At 36.3% G+C, this 18,214-nt stretch overlaps 1 long non-coding RNA gene across 3 annotated transcripts in view; it reads right to left on the bottom strand.

Annotated features, from left to right (window-relative positions):
* Positions 1-1,034: 1,034 nt before the first annotated feature.
* The window catches only part of LOC130013049 (uncharacterized), a 30,291-nt gene continuing 13,111 nt past the window's right edge, over positions 1,035-18,214 (bottom strand). The window contains exons 1-5 of one of the 3 annotated variants that reach the window (XR_008788335.1): positions 8,867-8,901; positions 8,632-8,743; positions 6,317-6,635; positions 5,195-5,256; positions 1,035-2,795 (exon numbers count right to left, since the gene is read on the bottom strand). This is a non-coding gene — a long non-coding RNA (uncharacterized LOC130013049). Of the gene's footprint in view, positions 2,796-5,194; positions 5,257-6,316; positions 6,636-8,631; positions 8,744-8,853; positions 8,902-18,214 lie in introns of those variants that run through there. The other 2 variants (XR_008788336.1, XR_008788334.1) reach the window with 2 other exon arrangements.

The raw sequence follows: 18,214 nt of genomic DNA, 5'->3' as shown, positions 1-18,214 counted from the left end.
AACTGATCTCTCGGGCAGATAAAGTGATAACAAAATTAATATAATATTTTGGGGGAACATCCTTTTCATTTCTGAATACTGATTATATACTATGACATAGACTGCCAGTCCATTCTTTTGTTTGTGATACCTATGCCAGAAACCGGACGTCACAGGTTTCGGCCGATATCTGCTATAATAGATTTTTCGGGCATCGATCATTATTTGTTTCATCAATTTTTCAGAAACCGTTATTTTTTTAAAATTGACTAATGGATTTAAAATATGTTGCCTTATATACCGCGAACCCAATTTCATTTGTTTATCCACAGATTTCGCCATTAGGACAATGGGAATATGATGACAATAACGCGTGCATTTCCATGAGTATTTGAGGTTACTGGAATTTCGAGGGTACTTTTTCAAAATGGAGGGCACTATTTCAGAAGGTAGGCACTATTTCAGAAGGTAGGGCACTATTTCAGAAGAGAAAGCACTTTTTCAAAAGGGAGGGCACAGCTACCCCGCCCCCTATATCCTGGTTGGAAATCTCATCGGATTCGAGCGTTATGAAACATTTCTGGTTACTTTATTTTCTTGCATTTATCAAAATGGGTAGGCGGCTGCCTACCAACCCAACACGCTTCTGCATATAGGCTATTCCATTTATGAGGCACCTCCCAATCCCCCACCCTCACGGCTAGAGGAATATGAAAGCCAGGATTAAAAACAATTGAGCAACGCCAATGGTGATGACGGTTGTTTAAGACTACAGTGCGTGTAAGAAAGGCTTATGACATTGTCCAAAATATCAAACACCTTGGTCGCAGATCTTGATGCCCTATAGTGCGCCTGTCTAGCTTCTAGGTAAATCCGACACCGCTGTTACCAATGCAATTAGTTCAACGAAAACTAAAAACATCTTCCATAAGCACACACCCGATGAAAATGTCGGGCTGTATTGTGCACGAAGATAGAATATCGCTGACAAAAAATGCTTGGAGTGCTCAGCCCTTTTGGCAGTCAGTAGGTTGAATTACTTATAATGAGATACATTTATAGTATTTAATTGAAATTTTATTTCTAAAACCAAAGATACACAGTACATAAAAATTTAGTTAATCCTTTTCTGCACAACACTGTGATTGGTATTACTTTGTTCGCATGTAGACAGAGCTTTGCTATACGAATTGCAATGACTGTGAGTCATACTTAAGCATGCAGTCTGTCCTACATTCAAACTTTACAACATAATTTCACAAAATCCATTGGCATCATTATACCACCAGTAGTCGCTTAAAAGTAAATGAATTAGATTAACAACTTTATTACCCAGTACATTTGACATATTTGATAAATAAAATATCAAAAATCCACTTTATCCACCATATCTTTCTCGCTTACTTTTTGGTATTTGGAAACATCTGTAACATGAACTCAACAGTTGGTGAATTGATGGATACTAAAGTTGCGATAAATGACCCTCCACAACATGTGACTACTAAATACGAAATTTCGAATGGCTTTCATTTTACCCCCACCCCTCTCCGAATTACCCGATCAATTCTAGAAGACCGAATTCTGACTGACACCTTTAGGGGTCGACAGTTTCTATTGGTTGATTGTGTACGTTTCGGATAAAGCCGGTTGTGTTTCTACAAAAAAACCCAACATGTTTCGCTACTGACCTGGGACTTACAGCGCCGCTTTTGTCTTGTACGTTCTTTTGTTCTGCGGGATTCGTGTTAATTTATGTGTATTACTGCATTTTAGCAATTACTGTTAGTATTTATTAATACAGTATCTGTATGTTTACCGAGGCAGCAACTAAAGGGCATTTCTATAGATAATTTGTCTTTACATCTATAAACAGTTGGTTGATAAACACTACACAGACAAAAACCATAAAAGGTGGAATTTTTATGTCAACATGAATTAGATTGGATTATAAAATAGGATCATTGTTTAAAAAACAAATGGACATTGAAAACCTGATCAACAACAAAAGTTCTTCTTTACTAGACAAAAGAACCACAAAAATCCAACAGAAAAATATAACAAATAAAGCCAAATCTTCTTCCCCACTCCCATCCCATATTTTCATACTTTAATTTGCAAAAATCGACGCCATTTTCTGCATGGTTCTTTGCAATTCTCGTCTCACCTTAGTGGTGAGACAGAGTCTAACGCCGACTGTCCAAGTGAAAATACATCTTTGGTATCGGTGTCAACTGTGTGTATAGTCATATCTTAGCTTTATAGTCTTAGAAGTTAATCCTACTATGAAGCGTCACCAAAAACAGAACCGCGATGCACTGGTGACGGCTTTCTCTAATCAAAATTTGAAAAAGCAGAACTAAGTAATAAAATTCGACCATGTTCATAAAATCCACGACATATTTTGATTCGTTTCTCGTCTATATTACCGCTCACACAGATAGACAGAAAAATAAATCCGTAAAGCCAACAGATAAACGAAAATTTACGTAGGCTATGAAACAGAATTCAAGCCTCTTAAGAAATCTTGAATTTTTTAAACACAACCTCTTAATGAGCTGGATTGAAATTTCTTCAATCTGTTGAAAATTATTGTATGACCTCCGGGAAGGTCACACAGCTGACAATTATTGTTGGCGAAATTCAACCAAAGGTCAGAATGATACCATTACAAAACATAAAGGTTAGCACTTGTCTGTATATTGAAGAATAATTTACACATATGAAAGGAATGTTAAGATCTGTTATCGCTCGGTGCATGAGATAGTTTATATTGTCTGTTTTGTTGGACCCACTATTTGATGACTTGCTACAGGTACCTGAAAAATACACAAAAGTATAAATTTCAGTAAAAGATCGATAGAATGTTATATACAATCAAAGACATCATAATGGAAGGTACTATGGGGTGTTGCTTACATATTTATGTCACGGGAGATTGGACTAGTCTTAAGAAAGAGAGACTCACAATACGATATGGACATTAGAAACATGTTTCGAAACTGCCTTTGTATACAGTCGTATATATATACTATTCAAAAAAAGTAGGGGATATTTGATTTTGGGGGCATAATACTAAAATATGCAAATGACTACGAAAAAAGTCACTATAGAACCTAACAGAAGAAACAGTTCCAGTTACATGTGACGCCCAAACGCACCAATAGCTACCGCATGGAATGCAGGTGATGCTTGGGATCATCATGGGGGTCCAACCCAAGATTTGCACGACTCTGACTTTGAATGTTACAGTCATTGTGGCATTGAATTCCAGGGTGGAAACATCAGTTTAATTGTTTTTGTGACCAGAAAACAAATTTTGATATGCGTCGGCTTACCCAAAATGAAAGGTTACGTGCCCTTGGCATGCTACAGATCAGCACAACACAGGCGGTTGTGGCGCGGACGATGAATGTTTCTCAGTCTGTCATAAGCAGGCTATGGTCCAGATACCGTGATACACAATCTGTACAGGACAGACCACGCTCAGGTCGACCAAGGGCGACAACTCAAGCCCAGGATCGATTTATCCGTACCTTGGCCTTGAGAAATCGTGTCATCACAGCCAATCAGATCAGCGCTCGTCTTCAAACAGACACTGGTGTGAGAGTGAGTGGCCAGACGATTCGGAATCGACTGCATAGGGGTCACCTTCGCGCCCGACGTCCTCGCGTGATCCCTTGTTTGAGAGATCATCACATTCAGGCAAGACGTCGTTGGTGTAGGGATCGTCAACACTGGGATAATCGACGCTGGAGCAATGTGATGTTTTCAGATGAGTCAAGGTTCACTGTTGATTTTTTGGACAGACGTAGGAGGGTGTGGCGTCGTCGAAACGAGCGCTTCCAAGACGTTAACGTCATCAGACATGATCGATTTGGGGGTGGTTCTGTTATGGTGTGGGGAGGCATCACTATTGCTGGAAGAACGGCTTTACATGTTGTTGCAGGGCGTGTTACAGGCCAGTACTACCGGGACAACATCTTGGCAGTCCATGTTGTGCCGTTCGCACGACGTCATGGCCGCCGTTTCATCTTCCAGGATGACAACGCAAGATGTCACAGGGCCAGGATCGTTACAGGTTACCTCCAACAACAGAACATCACCACATTACCTTGGCCAGCACTGAGTCCCGACCTCTCCCCCATCGAGCATGTCTGGGACATGCTTGGACAGAGGTTACGTCAACGTCAACAACGTCCTGCCAATATCCAAGAACTTGCTGCTGCGTTGCAACAGGAATGGGACAATCTGGACCAAAATGACCTTAGACGTCTCATTAGGAGTATGCCACGTCGGATCAATGCTTGTTTGGCAAACAGAGGATATCATTTTACCCTTATAATGGTCAGTCTGTGCCTTACTTAGTCTAACGATCATTTGGAATAAATCGATGAATGTGAACTTCATTTCATTTTGTCATTTGTTTCTTCGTCAGTTTCATTAGGTGACTTTAATAACACTTAAAAATCAAATATCCCCTACTTTTTTTGAATAGTATAGTTGAAATTTGCGCCCTTTGAAGAAATCGAATCCTATCAAATCATTTCTTAACTACTCAATCGACAGCAATTTTACTATTAAAGACTGCTACCCGCGGCACAGTGCATCGACACAGTGCTGTATATATAATCTGAAACTTATCACCAACAATTTATATCCGAAATATGTCACTTTAATTGAGCTAGGTCGCTAGTATTTGGGACTTAGAAACTGACACAGATGGGTCGCAACGCATATAATAATGTAATATGAATGTATATAAACTAATTTACATTCAATTGTTTCTGTTTCTACTCTAATTTTTAATCAGTTATGTTCGGCGAAATACGCCAGAAGTCTCAATCGAATGGCCATCTCTAGCGTCTTGAATTCCAGTCTACACTGATAGTATTTATTGTGCGTGCTCTCCAGATATGGCGTCACCGTTTGACATGACTTGTGGAATATGTCTAGCTGTGTTTTTCGAATCCCTTGTTGCAAATGTCCCAATCGTAAAAATTTTATTTTGTCTTAAATATTGGATATCTTTTGCCAGTAAGATCACAATATCAATGTTGATTTAAATTGACAAATAATTCGTGTTTTCAATGTCGAAGACTTTGGATGATACTGAATTAGAGACTTAGCTACTTTAAAGCTTCTATTATATCTATTGTCTTCAATAGAAGTCACATTATTGTTTTCTATGAACGGTTTACAATGCTTAACAACTTACCATTTATCCCCGCATGCCATGAAAGCCACGGTGTGGCTGTCGTTTAATCTTTAACAGGTCATCTGAAATATATGTATGCAATTTTAATTATGATATAATGAGTTGATACTGGGCGAAGTTGCATGTAGATTCATTTACAGACATGGCCAAAATGATTTACTATACGAAACTATGGCGTTCCATCTGGTCTGGTCTACACAAACTTGACTAGATAACACACAAGCGCGGATCCGGGGAGGGGGGGGACACACCCGTAACCCCCCTTTCTGAAAATCCTGGATCCGCCCCTGATACACGTCGCAATTACGGTGTTGTACTTGGATTGGTCTACACCAACTTAACCAGATAATACACTACATAGCTACGATCTAGTTTGGTCTAGACCAATTTAACTAGATAATACACTGCGTAATACACTAACGGGCATACGACATACTAGGTGCTATGAGGGTAATTTTGCCCAGACAGCTTCCATTCTCCATTTATAGTATTATATTTTCAGAAGGGGGATATACTTTCAACATATTACACTCAATGTCTCCAACAGGAACCACGCGAGCTTCATATTAAGGGTGGTCCACTAAGCAAAACTCTGCATCATAAGGCAGATTATATGCATTTGCAATAAACTACTAAAGAAACAGTGCGAAAACAACACAACCCAACATTTAAGTTTTGTTGTACGATTGTATTCAAAGCTCTGTGCACAAGATTATCATTTACCCGTAGCCAACATAACAATATGATGTTAAATTTACGTTACATTTACGTAAAAATAGTCAATCAGTTTACCATCATTTTGCTCATCTTTTTAACGATAATTTTACGTCAGGAAATGACGTTAATCTAACGTAAACTTTACATCATTTTTACGTTATATTTACGTCAAATTGTCTGATGTAAATCTAACGTAAAGTTTACGTCATTTTCTGATGTAAATCTAACGTAAATTTTGCGTAAAGTTTACGTCACTTTCTTTAGATTTGAACACACAAGAGGGACCATTTGCTCTTTCTGGAACAACTTATACTACTTTTTGAGTTCACGCAGTTCGGTAACAAATTTCTTTCGTACTTTTGTATTCAAGACCTTTCAGAGCAACTGATATCTGAATGTACCCACCCTTTTGGCTATCAAACATAGAGCGTTGTGCCAATGGTCCATATCGTCTTCTGTATACCGCTTCATGTAGTTGTCTGAGATATTCATTGATATCCTCGACATCTCCCCGTTTACCCCGACTCCCCATAAAACCAAACGTTCTTTGTCTTTTTACTGTGTTACGATACGACTGCTCATTAATGGCCAGATATCTGAGAAGGGTCTGTAGAAAGTTATGTGATGTATGGGGATAGTACCAATATTGTTGATTATAAGGCATTTCATTATTACTATCATCATCATCTAATGCTACAAATCTTTTCTCAGCCGTATTGACATCCTGCAAATTTACAAAAAATACATGGCATATAATTGTGACTAAACTAAAAAAAAAAAAAAAGAAAAAAGAAAAAAAAACAATTCGACAAAGAAATAATTTTAATTTTATCGTCCAAAAGAATCTATACAAAGACTTCGAGAGGCTATTGGTAGAATCAAAACACATTCGTTTTGGTAAAATTCAGACTGGAACTAGCTGTAAGTCATCAAATATACGTTGGTTGTATTTATGCAATATGTATAACAACCGTAACAAATACTTCCACTAAATTGATATTCTGTTATGCCCACACATGCTAATATATGTATATTTTACCATAAACCAAGTTCGTGTTCAATGCTGGAGTTATTATCTACGGATAGTCCTACTAAAGATGCATTAATTAAGGGCTAAATCTGCCAATTGCAGGTATTTTTATGGCTTCAAATATTAAATAAATCAATATTTAGACATTTATTGACATGTCAAGACCATAATCAATACTCGAGACCATCGGATGGCTAAACTATTAGGTGGATTAGGCAATGTCTGCCACATCTTCGTTAAATGTATGTACATCATTCACGGAGACTGTCGAGTGAAGGGATGCAAATCAAAACTTCGTTTATTACAGTGACAATGGTACTTGACAATCATAGGAACTATTTAGACTATTTCTTAACAAAGCTTCAAACATTCATAACTTCGCTCAGATTAAAGTAATTTGAATGAAATTTCCAATATATTCATTTCTAAATCTTACATATTGCATCTTAAATGGGTCTTAAATATAGAGTTCTCATTTGCTGATATTAAAATATCTTACCTTCAAAATAGAGTTCTCAGCTGCTGATATTAAAATATATTACCTTAAATATAGAGTTCTTAGCTGCTGATATTATAATATATTACCTTAAGGAGGCCAAGTCGCTAACTCAAGTGTCATCCACAGTCTTCGACATTGCAAAAACGACTTACTGGTCAATTTAAATCAACATTGATGTTGTGATCTTACCGTGAAAAGATGCGCTTATGATATCCAATATTTAAGACAAAATGAAAATTTAAAAATGTACCCACGAATCGCGTACCAGAAATTTTTCGAGTGCCATTTGTAATGACATGACTCTATGAACGAGACTAAACATACCCCACAGAAGAATACTACCGGTATAGACTAGAATAACCAGACGCCAAGACTGCCATTTAATTCGGACTGTTCGTCTATCTCGCCGAGGCAACGTGAAGTCGACACGTTATTCGGGATTCGCCAATAACGAATAACGAGCCAGTGCTTTATTCGGGATTCGCCACTAAAACAGACCGGTCTACATTCCATCCGACCATTTCCTCGCTACCTCCGACCGACAGTACTCTCAAGCGAGTACTGTGCTGACTAGTTTGTTGGGTTGCACGGGACAGTAAGTGCACGTTGGATGACCGACTAGCAAGGAGACGACTGTTTGTCGAGCGAATAGGGTGTTGACTGGTTTGTTGGCGTGCACTGGGCAGTCCTCTCCGGCACTCACCTGTTTTATTGTCGAATCCCGAATAACGAGTCAGTACGCTATTCGGGATTCGGACTACCTTCCATCCGACCATTTCCCGCTACCTCCGACTGTAGGGATAAGTGAACTTTGTGTGGCCGACTAGCACGGATTATAAATTTCAGTAAAAACAGAAATGATTGAATGTAAATCAGTTAATATACATGTGCATTCATAATACATTATTATATGCGTTAATATACTTCATAATACATTATTATACGCGTTTGTGACCATTTCTAGGTGCCAAAGAATAGCGATTTAGTTCCTTTAAATATAGAGTTATCAGCTGCTGATATTAAAATATCTTACCTTAAATAAAGAGATGTCAGCCGCTGTTATTGAAAAATCTTACCTTAAATATAGAATTCTTATCTCCTGTCTACTGATATTAAAATATCTTACCTTAAATATAGAGTTCTTATCCAATAATATCTATAGAGGTTTTATCTAATATTAAAATATCTTACCTTAAATATAGAGTTCGCATCTGCTGAAACTATTTGGACTGTGAATATAGCTACCACAACTACCATGAGTAGAGATAAATCTTGATACATAGCTGACATCAGCAAGCCGCACCTGAAATATAAATACAAGAATTGACAGGTAATGCAATGAGTTGAATATTTTCTGGTCTGGCTCACAAAGCATAGGATGTGTGACAGAGCAGCCACGAACCAAATACTAACTAAAATTCAAAACCTGTATATTCTAAAATAACCAAAATCTAAACAGCAATCTGAGAAACTTTGTCGTTGACGTTCAGGTTCTGAGATTTTATAAGGTATATTGGCTTTGCTCTCTTATCCAATAAATATTATCTCGCCCACGTACATCCTTTAAAAGAATCAAGCCTCCTACATTTAGCAAAACAGTTTTAATCTACTATTCTGAAGTAATGCGTTATGATGTCTGTGATGATACAAAACTCCATATTTTTAGACACTTATTTCCCCGATATAGAAGATAACGACTCAGTTGATTGAAATGTATGAAATCATTTGGTTTAATCTGGAAGTTCGTTTAGTGTATCAATGAAATAAAGGAAAGTGATTTCAATGTATATATTATTTGGAGTATTTCGTGACCAATACATTTGTTAAAGATATTGTAATCTCTTTTTCAAAATGTTTGAAGCTTTCATGTTTTTATTAACTATGTAAAGCTTTCATATTGTGCCATATTTTGAATGTTTTGCAAGCAATAATAGTAAAAGCTTTTCAAACCGTAAACCATTAACTGATGACTGTCGGTTTTACATTCATTCATATTATTAATAATTTTAAAAACGTATAAGGATTTTGTTTACGTTTTAATCTGTTGACCATTAACCTACTCTCAGTCAGCATTATGTTTCCTGTCAATAACATGGAAGTGTGAAACAATACAGAAAAAATGTGTTATCTGTTGTTTTCGCTAATCGTTATCCGTCTCATTAGAGTAAAACACGAGTAATCTCCCCTGGGATCATCCAATTAATAACTGGAATCCTTTCTTTTATATCCAGACACTCGTACAATAATCACCAGAATAAAAACCCGAAGACAAAAGATCAATTGAAACAAGTGACACACGAGAGTGTCACGTATATAACGCCACAAAAAAGGATTATCGTTACTGATGGATTGTCTTTTATGAAAAACGTATTATTAACTGACAAGCCATCTTGTTTCGTCCATTATCCCACTAACATATTTCCGTACTAAATACAATGAGAACAAATGAACAATGAAATGCAATCTATATTACTTTTACATCAGCCATAACTACAGAATCAGGCTATTGAAATTGTTAGCTTTATGAATTTACAAAATAAGTCAGTTTTGGAATTATATCTTCTGGTAAATAAGCCTAAGCATTTCCTACCTAGTGTACGACAGTCGTAATCATTGAAAATCGAGACCCATTGCAGTAAAGCAACCAATTCCATTGTTGGTGCCAAAAAGAATCCCATTCTTGTATTATTAAGCGAAACGCAATGGAAACCTATGATATTAAGGTATGTCGATCAGCTAATAAACAATAGTCTTCGTCAACTGGAAACCTGTGAAAAGTGGCGTTTACGGACGAAAACCAGATGAATCTGCTAGAATTATGGATTATACAAATTTAAAAAAAAAACAAACAAAACATTTTGCACCTCTGTGTGCACGGCCATTACCATCACTAAATGGTATAAATTTACTGCTGAAGCACCGAGCAGCTTTCATGCCCGATTCCACGGCTCAAACAAGATAAGCGGTTAACATATAAGCTCGTACAGTAATTTCCAGTTGAAAAATAATTTGAATTAAGTAAAAAAGATATAAGTGGCGCCGCTTTCCTTTAGGATGGAGTACATTCAAGGAAGATTAGGGTCTTCGTAACCCAACACTGATTGGCTTGGTATGTAACCAATCATGATGACAGACAGTATCAAGACTGGCGAATCATTTTAAATTAGTCTGGAGAAAATAACATAACGTACTGCATCCCTCTGTAAACAATGACATAAAACTGAACGTTCGTTAATTATATTCAGATCGATAATAATTTTTATCAACATGTATGCCCTAATAATTTGATTATAAGCGGCAATATTGGTTTTATTGTACCCCAAAGACATTTCGTTTTATGTTATTATTATACACAACGGACATGAAGATAAACTTGGTCTTTTGGATCCGGGATATGAAATCCACGAATACAATTTTTATATGTAACGTAATGGCATTGTTTAACAGAATTAAACTGATTTCATACTACTGAAATCTGAGCTTTGTATGGACATCAACTGGAACTTCGTTAAAAGTATTTTGATGTGTATAACAATATGCAAATTTCAAAGTCATTTTACTTGTCTGTCCACATAATTTTCGACATAATTTTGAAAAACATTATTAGAAATAAAACATTTGTTCTTGTTTATGTTTGCGACACTACAATAGCATCTCGCAGTGCGCGAACCTTTAAGTAGAAAATTGCACGAAAGGGATGACTGACAACCATAAGCTAAGGGTGTTTAAAAGTAGTCCGGTATTTGTTTTCAATAACTGACAGCAGAGATTACTTGTTTAAAGCCTGTGCTTAACCTATACACGACCAATACACCTAGCATGTTTATAACCACCCAAATCTTGTTTGTAAGGTTATAACGTGGTATTTTAAATTCGGAAAGTCCTTTAATAATATTACACATTCTAATTCCTAATTTATTCAGTATACGTAAAACGGATTGGTTATCTTAAAAATATTCATTAAAATAAGCTAGTTTGTAGATTCTTGTACTAAAAGCTATTGAATGATAAGGAGCTAATTAATATTAACAAATTAAGAACTTATAGGTTGTTCAAGTATTCATTGTATGACGAACATTATTCTAAATGTATACTCAACAGATCATAGCAAACCTACGATGTTGTCATTGGCTTTAGCAAAAGAAACTGGGCGTCTTGCAAAACCAGTAGCCAAAATATACTATATGTAGCGTCACGAATATAAACAAGAACACAGTTTTTCTTTCTGAAGTTCAAATACATAACAACGTAGTTAAATTATGGTGAAAAAAAAAAAAGAAATCCGGGGACTGAGGACAAACATGTAAAATGGCTTTGGAATGTAACAGGAGGAAAATATAGCTATTAATACGTCCAATATAGAAGATGAGTTCTTCTCTAGAAGTTTGAATTCTATTAAATACCAGTTCCTCAGGCCACCCAACTTTTAAAGGCTTATATTGTTTAGTTTGCATTCAGGCGATCTTTTGAGATTCTTGCTGCTGCTGAATTGTATATGTTTGCAACACAGCATCTAAGGTGTTCACCTTAAACCACTCGACCACCCAACCCCTTATATAATTAAGTAATGAAATGAAATTGGGTTTTATACAATTAAGAAGACGGTGTAAAATTACGGTGTTTTGAAACACTACATATACTTCAATCATTATATTCCAAGTAAATACGAATATGTAATAAATCCTAGGTGGATAATCACGTACAAAAAATCTATTAAATCCAAACAAGTCACCAAGAAAAGTGAAATAATTCGCCGGTTAATCTAACTAGATGATTTATAGTTAGCTCAGCTATTCGCCTCCAAGGGATTACATAACACATAAACCCATAAATCCTTGATAATTGGTTACCATAAAATATAAAATATGGCTGCTCTAATTAAACTATATAATCTCCAACTAACTGGAAGGCTAATGTCATAAACTAGCCTAATAAAGGGATTTATTTATACCCCGCTTACCACAGAAGGTGTAATTAATCATACGCTTGTTGATGCTAGTTATTACTATATTATATTAGCATATACGATATAGATGTATTTAAGGTTCTTCCTAATATCATACAAACGAGAAACATAGATTTCTAGATGAATATGAAATTACAAATTAAAATTGGTAATGTGTGATAAAGTGCGTTTGGATTTCAGAAACCATTACTGACTTGGCTGGATGTAACCGTTGAACATAACGGTTACAAGATCTACCAATAGTACACAAACTTGATATTGTCTATGAGATTAGTCCCCGGTCGTCCTAGTATTGACAAAAATTTATAAATTATACATTCAAATTACTACCCTTTCCAAAATTAGTATGGGTTGGCCAGAAAATGACCTTACAAACCAATCACACACTTAATTTGAGATGCGAGAACTAAAGGCATGATATTATCACCCAGCCGGTGTTATCTTACCCCTATTCTCATCCTGCCTCACAATGTCGTCTGTTGATCTGTCCCGAATATTTCGGAACATAACAAATCATAAACGAAACATTGAGACGCCCATGACTGGTTGTTTGTATATTATGTGAAATTCTGAAATAAAGATATCAAATATGACAGATAAGTCAAATAGCTAGTTGCATAGAATACACCCCAAATAAAAAAAAAACAACACGAACGAGTTATTTCAATTTAACGAGTTGCTGGTGGTGGATGTAATGTAAATTCAGAGATGATCAGTAGGTTAATTAAGTCTATTAGATAAATACGAATAGTTAACTCAAATGGGATAGACCCATTATTCTTGGGCACAATTAAAGTAGTTGTGTACTTGACATGATGTGTTAATTCGACCAGCAGGTAGAATTTTGAGTTAATTAGGTGCCCGGTAAGATGTCTGGTAACCCTATTTGGTTAAAGTTGTGGCACCCATCATTACTCCCTAACCCTTCAAATGACCAATCAAGTAAGAAGAGTGCCTGGCCAATCTCGGAGGTCAGTCTTCAAAAGAGCTGAGTGGGCTTCCGGTTCTTTACACACCATATGCCTTTAGACAGTACTGTGTGTTCGCAGGAAGACATAATCGTTTCAGAAATTGGGGCTCAGTTCAACGAGAAGTATTCATATTGATGTCAAGTGAAGGCTAAATAGTGAATTCCATGTCGAAGTTCAAGAGTGACTAGGATACTAGTGTCACATTATATCACAGCATAGGCGACAGCGTAGTGTCACATTCACATAATAGTCCAAATGTTATTAAAATCCATGAAGCCTAACAGATCCCATGTTCACACAACGCTTTTTATCGCCACAGACATGCCGTTCAACAGTTGGAGGAGGATACCTTAACATGGTATCTAACCCAACTTTTGGCTTCCAATTTTCATTGCACTTTTTTTTAAAAAAGAAAATTCAAATGCAGTAATTTTAGAATTAGTAATTATTTTAAGTTAATCTGAACTGTTAATGAACCCAGACACAAACTAATTTTAAACGTTTAAAAAAACATCGCAATGTTATTAATAATTATCGAATTGTTAAGTTAAGCTATGACATATAGGAATTAACAATTCAGCTTAAAATAATTTCTGAAGGAGAAATCGGAAGATGAATAAAAATATTTATGATCTATATTTATCGCTGTTGATGATCCTATGCTTATTAAACAAACCGACCATATCCTATTGAATACTTTTATTGCTTTATATACCAAATATTATTCCACCAATCTTCAAATATACACCGTTCAATCAATTAATCAATGCCAAATCTCTACAAACGATTAACTGGATATATAGTCTATGTGCGTGGGCTGGTTTCCTAACCGTGACTTATCGGTTCCTTTATTTAATGTTTATTGAAGAGCACCTTAATTAAAAAGCTAAGTGAACCGCCAATATTATTGATTGATCGGTGTCTTTTGACACAAAGAAATAACATGGAGATGTTACTAAAACAGAAAAGGCTATGATTATAACTTTTTAATTTTTTATCTAAATATAACTGGAGAACCGTTTCTAAGTGTGATTTCACTTGTTCTTATTGATTAGTTAAAAAAAGTATTATTGATTAGTTAAAAATGCATTACCCGGTTGGTACAGAAAAGTAGGACGTTGAACCCCATTTCATTTCACAACTTCGGGATTAGTTGATGCTTGGGATTTTATGACTAGCCGGAGAACCCAAACAAGCCAACAGCTCCCCGCCACATAGTTTCTACACTCACCTGTTCACTCTTAGATACTAAGCGGCCGAAGAAGTTCATCGGGCTTTTCTAGCTTGGTTTCCTCTTGTCAGCGTAGGGCCTGACAAGGACAACTGTCTAGTCGTTCGGATGGGACGAAAATCCGAGGCCCCGTGTACACATTGACGTACACGTAAAAGATCCCTTGGCAGTTGGAATTCGATATCAGAGTAGGCCGTAACGCCGCTGTCTGGGCTAAATTTCTCTCATAGCACACTGCATGGTGTTAAACCCCATTTCATTTCTTAGACACTAGGATATCATCTGAATCATCGGGATCGGGTGGTGGTATTGTTTTCAGTGTTAATCGTAGCAGGACAGTTCTTCTTGCACCATCGATAATGAGATATTTATTCACATGACAAGCCTATAATCAACTCGGATGGCCGAGATTTAAACGGATTAAAAGACGATTACCATTTAATGGTTTAATTTAAATGTTACGGTAATACACAATCTATGCCACATCTTGTCAAAACTGCAAAGGTCAATAAAGAAATTGTAATTAAATTTTCAAAGCCTGTGGTTTTGTCAGATATTTACACAGATTACCACAAACGAAAACAAATGTTCACCGTAATAAATTCACTAATAAAGATCTGTGAATATACTTTCCAATTGCGGCCTTGATCAGTTGTTAATAACAATTGCCAGGTTTGATCAAATTCCTTTTGACAAAACAGTAGAGTTACCTACGTGGTTAATGGCTATATCCTTCTGTCCGAATTCGAAAAAATGTAACAAAATAATCGGTGTCAATCAAATGGAGTATCAGAATGAAGTTTTAATCTGTTTCCTTTCATAAAAGGCCAAGGATTGTACAAATGCGACCGCACTTTTCACCTATGGAGCGGTATACAAAGGGATAATGGCGGTAATGTATTAAGCATATCTTTATTAGAGAAGTGATAATAGTGATCAATGTAAAAGATGTTATATTTTTTCTCCATATGAACTATGTATTTAATATCTGTAGCTATTTGATCTTCTTATCTGGTACAAACTAATGTTATAAGTTTTTATCTTAATTCCACGTCTAGTCAAATACCTTCTTATATGCTTAGCCGGGAATGCCAAGTTGATGAGAAGTCGTAGTGTCCACATTTTGTCTTTTACAGACGGTAATATTATATCCATTCACTATATAGCTGTTTGCGTTTCCGTGTGATTTTCATTGGTTGTACACGTTGGTTAGAACGAAATTTAGTCCTTGGTAAAAAAAAAAATCACGATAGAAATACTGTACCCTCAGTGTAACCAAATATTAAAAGCAAATAAAGGACCAGGATCACCTTTGATGATGTCAAAAAATGTCCAAATATTAGTTTGATATTATGTATATATACAAATATTGATCATATGAGGCTGTTTGGATGGCCTAATGGTTAGCACGTGAGCGCTGTATCAAAAGATCTGTCATTGAGTCAACTGGCGTGGGTTTTCTTACGGTCCTCTGGTTTCCTCCCACTGCTAAAGACCCCTACGCACAAGCGAATTATTGAAATAAATTTGAACCATAATGTGAGTCCCGAAATGACCTGGTGTGTGTCGAGTGGATGTTAAACCCCATCTCTCTCTCTCTCCCGCTCTCTCTCTCTTGATCACATGATTTTCGGCTCACCCAAAATAGCATTCTTCGTCCGTTGAAACTAATTGGATATTTCCAAGAAATTATGGTATGATTTACCTTACTTATTACTATACTGTTGTATACTAGATTGCATGATGTGACACAGGAATACTCTGCCCCGTGAATGCTTATAGAACAGTGTGTTTTGCCGTAAAAGCAAACTGGGGATCGCAAATTAATTCATAGACGGGACCAAACTACTGCCAATTTTCAACGCAGTCCTGTATGAAGATACCAAAAATGTTGAAGTCCAATCACGCCAAAGCAATTTTTTCAAACGAGCATGATAGGCAACACCGCATCTTTGTACGTTCTTTTGATTGGAACTTGCGATAATTTGTAGGCGAGTCTGTCTGCAACGATTTAAAGGGTATAATTTGGTCAGTGTTGCACAATCTGAGAAACCTTATGGCATATTTCTATTAACTTTACCAATTTACCACCTACGGCATATAGCCTGTCCGGCCTACAATAATCTCTTACGCTCTTCACGGAAGGTTAAATTGATTAAAACCACGAAAAACTAACGAAAAAAAATGTTAAATATGTTTGCCAAGTCAGCTGTGAGCTGCTGAAATCATATTTGAATAAGCAATAGCCGTAGCGATAACTCGATTAAGGGATTATGGAAATAAAACAGTGAATCGCTCGAACCAGCGGAAGATCTAAGTTGAGTAATCGATACGGTGACAACTGCCCTTAGCTTCTATTAACTTAAATCGTAGCCAAGATTCATTCAGTGTACTTGAAATAGAAAAAGATTAAATTGTTTAAGTTCCAGTACCGTAGCAGAGGCGGTGGGGGTACATCTTCAGTCAGAAAGTTCTGAGGGATAACTATACAACAATTAGGTAATCTGAAAATGTGTTCAATTTGAAATTACATATAAAAATTCCATATCAAATGGTAATTGAAAATAAATGAAAATTAAACCTAGCCTTTCATCACGGAGCTTTATAACATTAACTCCTGGTTTGTATCAACATTGAGAAACAGTTCAACGGTGTTTTAAACGTTTAATATAAAATATAAAAATAATCTCTGATTGTTTAATGTCATTAATAAATTTATTAACGAAGCAACAATTATTTTATCTTTATCCAATCACCTCCTCCTTTTAAATATCAATATGGACGATAAAAGGAAGGGTCACACGCGACATTAACTTCTCGGTATTTAAACCGGAAATCGGATCGTGATCGGTTACTGGAGTTATCTTTCCTGTTATTCAAATGTATTTAATGAAATGCAACGCCTGCTGACAAACCGTCACACAGTTTTAGGCACTTCAGAGTAATTTCCTGTCGAGTCAAATGGAGCAACATGCGAAGTGTGCTATCAATAAATAGGGTCATTTGTTCAAAGCATGGCGTTGGTTGGTGATAGCTAGACCGTTAATACTGCCGAATGAAATAAAATATTGACGGCAGTGGGTGGTAGAATTTACATTTAAAAGGGATCTACGATTTCTTTCCATGTCGTGTTACAAGTATACTTCCAGCCGAAGTCCATGTCTAACTTGGAAATGGTTTTACGGCGTAGGAGTCATAGAAACAGCTAGCGCCAATCGAATTAAAAAAAACCCAAAACACGGACTCACTTCTTTAAGCCACTCTTATTATTGAAAGTCAAGTTTTACGTTTACTCTTAAATTACACTTCAATGCTGCTCCTGTCGCAAACGTTAAAACGAAGCCTTTTAAAATTTTCTACATTTCCGGTAATACCAATATTATGCGGCACTGTGCTGGTCCATAGTAAGAAGTAACTACTTCGCCTGAAGCCTCAATGCATGACACATTTTATAATAAAACAAAAAAACAAAAAAAATCCTGGAATACCACCAGGAATGACCAATAACCCTAACCACAGCAGGTCAAGTCCTTGACGTAAAAGCCGCTAGATCTAGATATCACAGATGCAGATGCCACCCATTTCCTGAAGTCATAAGTATAACCG

Source organism: Patella vulgata, chromosome 5 (genome assembly GCF_932274485.2).
Source record: "Patella vulgata chromosome 5, xgPatVulg1.2, whole genome shotgun sequence".
NCBI classification, from domain to species: Eukaryota; Metazoa; Mollusca; class Gastropoda; family Patellidae; genus Patella; species Patella vulgata.
Note: the sequence above shows the minus strand (reverse complement) of the source record. Positions and strands in the feature narration are given on the sequence as shown.